Genomic DNA, 4,599 nt, shown 5'->3' on the forward strand with positions numbered 1-4,599 from the left:
GACATGTTGACTCCTTTGATTTTTGTCCCTTTTAATCAGAATCAGAAACCGTTTATTTGCCAGGAATGTTTACACAAACAAGGAATTGTTCTAGGCGGAAGGTGCATACATTAGACATGAGACGTTAGACGAGACAAACAACAATCAACAGTCAACGACAACAACAGTGCAACGATATTAAATCAAGTATAAGATAAAGTGCTCAGACAAACAGATAACGTTAATGTAAGTGTGTGTTAAAGTGACTTGTGTGTTTAAGTTAAAGTGTATGTTAAGTGGCATGAGTGTTTAAATATGAAGAGTGCAGGGGAGTGACCGGTAAGAAGAAATAGTCAGAAAAGTAGTCTTGGGGGTGACAGAGTCAGTCAGTGGGGGACCCGGGCTGTGTATATGAAAAACTGTTGGTGTGGCGTGAGGTCTTGGTCCTGATAGACTGTGAGGTCTTGGCCCTGATAGACTGTGAGTTCTTGGTCCTGATGGACTGCGAGGTCTTGGTTCTGATGGACTGTGAGGTCTTGGTTCTGATGGACTGTGAGGTCTTGGTCCTGATGGACTGCGAGGTCTTGGTCCTGATGGACTGTGAGGTCTTGGTCCTGATGGACTGTGAGGTCTTGGTCCTGATGGAGCGGGAGGTCTTGGTCCTGATGGACCGTGAGGTCTTGGTCCTAATGGTCTGTGAGGTCTTGATCCTGATGGAGCGTGAGGTCTTGGTCCTGATGGAGCGGGAGGTCTTGGTCCTGATGGAGCGGGAGGTCTTGGTCCTGATGGACTGTGAGGTCTTGGTCCTTATGGACTGTGAGGTCTTGGTCCTGATGGACTGTGAGGTCTTGGTTCTGATGGACCGTGAGGTCTTGGTCCTGATGGACTGTGAGGTCTTGGTTCTGATGGACTGTGAGGTCTTGGTCCTGATGGAGCGTGAGGTCTTGGTCCTGATGGAGCGTGAGGTCTTGGTCCTTATGGACTGTGAGGTCTTGGTCCTGATGGACTGTGAGGTCTTGGTCCTGATGGAGCGGGAGGTCTTGGTCCTGATGGAGCGGGAGGTCTTGGTCCTGATGGACTGTGAGGTCTTGGTTCTGATGGACTGTGAGGTCTTGGTTCTGATGGACTGTGAGGTCTTGGTCCTGATGGAGCGTGAGGTCTTGGTCCTGATGGACTGTGAGGTCTTGGTTCTGATGGAGCGTGAGGTCTTGGTCCTGATGGAGCTTGAGGTCTTGGTCCTGATGGACTGTGAGGTCTTGGTCCTGGTGGAGTGTGAGGTCTTGGTCCTGATGGACTGTGAGGTCTTGGTTCTGATGGAGCGTGAGGTCTTGGTCCTGATGGACTGTGAGGTCTTGGTTCTGATGGACTGTGAGGTCTTGGTCCTGATGGAGCGGGAGGTCTTGGTCCTGATGGACCGTGAGGTCTTGGTCCTGATGGTCTGTGAGGTCTTGAACCTGATGGAGCGTGAGGTCTTGGTCCTGATGGAGCGGGAGGTCTTGGTCCTGATGGAGCGGGAGGTCTTGGTCCTGATGGACTGTGAGGTCTTGGTTCTGATGGACTGTGAGGTCTTGGTCCTGATGGAGCGTGAGGTCTTGGTCCTGATGGACTGTGAGGTCTTGGTTCTGATGGAGCGTGAGGTCTTGGTCCTGATGGAGCTTGAGGTCTTGGTCCTGATGGACTGTGAGGTCTTGGTCCTGGTGGAGTGTGAGGTCTTGGTCCTGATGGACTGTGAGGTCTTGGTTCTGATGGAGCGTGAGGTCTTGGTCCTGATGGACTGTGAGGTCTTGGTTCTGATGGACTGTGAGGTCTTGGTCCTGATGGAGCGTGAGGTCTTGGTCCTGATGGACTGTGAGGTCTTGGTCCTGATGGACTGCGAGGTCTTGGTCCTGATGGACTGTGAGGTCTTGGTCCTGATGGAGCGGGAGGTCTTGGTCCTGATGGACCGTGAGGTCTTGGTCCTGATGGTCTGTGAGGTCTTGGTCCTGATGGAGCGGGAGGTCTTGGTCCTGATGGACCGTGAGGTCTTGGTCCTGATGGTCTGTGAGGTCTTGATCCTGATGGAGCGTGAGGTCTTGGTCCTGATGGAGCGGGAGGTCTTGGTCCTGATGGACTGTGAGGTCTTGGTCCTTATGGACTGTGAGGTCTTGGTCCTGATGGACTGTGAGGTCTTGGTTCTGATGGACCGTGAGGTCTTGGTCCTGATGGACTGTGAGGTCTTGGTTCTGATGGACTGTGAGGTCTTGGTCCTGATGGAGCGTGAGGTCTTGGTCCTGATGGAGCTTGAGGTCTTGGTCCTGATGGACTGTGAGGTCTTGGTCCTGGTGGAGTGTGAGGTCTTGGTCCTGATGGACTGTGAGGTCTTGGTTCTGATGGAGCGTGAGGTCTTGGTCCTGATGGACTGTGAGGTCTTGGTTCTGATGTACTGTGAGGTCTTGGTCCTGATGGAGCGTGAGGTCTTGGTCCTGATGGAGCTTGAGGTCTTGGTCCTGATGGACTGTGAGGTCTTGGTTCTGATGGACTGTGAGGTCTTGGTCCTGATGGAGCGTGAGGTCTTGGTCCTGATGGACTGTGAGGTCTTGGTCCTGATGGACTGTGAGGTCTTGGTTCTGATGGAGCGTGAGGTCTTGGTCCTGATGGACTGTGAGGTCTTGGTTCTGATGGACCATGAGGTCTTGGTCCTGATGGACTGCGAGGTCTTGGTTCTGATGGACCGTGAGGTCTTGGTTCTGATGGACCGTGAGTTCTTGGTCCTGATGGACTGTGAGGTCTTGGTTCTGATGGACTGTGAGGTCTTGGTCCTTATGGACTGTGAGGTCTTGGTCCTGATGGAGCGTGAGGTCTTGGTCCTGATGGAGCGTGAGGTCTTGGTCCTGATGGACTGTGAGGTCTTGGTCCTGGTGGAGTGTGAGGTCTTGGTCCTGATGGACTGTGAGGTCTTGGTTCTGATGGACCGTGAGGTCTTGGTCCTGATGGACTGTGAGGTCTTGGTTCTGATGGACCGTGAGGTCTTGGTCCTGATGGTCCAGGGTGACAGGGGTCAGCTACGATCTTTCTAGCTCGCTTCATAGTCCTGGAAGTGAACAAGTCCTGGAGGGACAGCAGATTGCAGCCAATCACCTCTCAGCAGAGCGGATGATGCGCTCCTCCATCACCAGACGGTGATGGAGGAGCAGAGGATGGACTCAACGATAGCAGTGTAGAAGTGCACCATCATTCTCTTTGGCAGGTTGAATTTCTTCAGCTGCCTCAGGAAGAACATCCTCTACTGAGCCTTCTTAGTGATGGAGCTGATGTTCAGCTCCCACTTGAGGTCCTGGGAAATGATGGAGCCCAGGAAGAAGAAGGACTCCACAGCGTCAACGGGGGAGTCACACAGGGTGAGAGGGGCTGTGTAGTATTGTATACTGTAGTCGGCCTACAGTGCATTGTAGGCTGTATAATGTACAATAAACAAATTGTATGACCTTGAACATCGTGCTTTCTATTTGTTACAGTAACTGACTGCTCAATAGATTGTGACTGGTTGCAGGTTCATATCAACAAAGAACCAGAATGACAGTATCAGAGACAAAGGACACGTTGGTGAGATGAGGGTACAGTACTGTAAACATAGGGGTACAAGGAGGAGGAGGAACAAAATAAATTGCAAAGAGCAAAGGTAGAGGTTTTGTAAATAGTGCTTGAAGATGAGGTTTTGTGTTTACAGTTTTGAGAAATAGGGTGACCGTTTCAAGAAATGTGTCTTAGCAATCGAGAAAAACTGTAAAAGCAGCATGAATAGTTTTTTTGTTTGTTGGTTTCTTTTTGTAATTTGCCTGCAGAGCCGAATATCACAAACCCATTTGATATAGCGTTATAAAGGGGTTACTGCTAGCATGTTAGCAAACAGCTATTTACATACCAATCCTTAGAGGTTTGCTAAATGAGCATTGAGGTTGAGTTGTGTTTCTGGCCTCCAGACACATTGTTCAACATGAACCCTGCATGTCGCTCTGCCATGAGTCTCTTCTCACAGGACTCATGTAACCGTTCATGGAGGCATATTGTTAGTGCAGCTTTAATATCCTGCAGATGTGTTGTTTATTGTGTGATGCATAACTTATGGCATTGATTTGTTGTAGTCATAGGGAAACCTGCCATTACTGTGGCGGGATCAACACGTTACAGTGAATACTCACATCACAAATTGTTGTTGAACACCAGTATTGTATTCTGATCTGATATATATATCTGATATATATATATGTATATATGTATATGTATATATATATATATATACATATATATGTATATAAAACATATATAAAACCAAACATTTGGTTCTGATGTGAGGATTTGAAGCTTTTCTTTGACATACATGTCTTTAGGTATTAGACTGTTGGTTGGACCTCCTTCTGCTGGAAGTCATTGAGATGCATCCCATGATCTTTCACTGCTTGCTCCAGCTTATTGGGCTAAAATAAAAAAGAAAACAAAACCTGCTGCCCACGCCAAAATTAAACTGGTGATGCAGCAGTTGTCTTCTGTCAACAAGAGAGAGAGAGAGCGAGAGAGAGAGAGAGAGAGAGAGAGAGAGAGAGAGAGAGACAGCTGGTTGGTATTCCTGAGGCTGACCAGAGA

Source organism: Taurulus bubalis (assembly GCF_910589615.1).
Source record: "Taurulus bubalis genome assembly, chromosome: 5".
NCBI classification, from domain to species: domain Eukaryota; kingdom Metazoa; phylum Chordata; class Actinopteri; order Perciformes; family Cottidae; genus Taurulus; species Taurulus bubalis.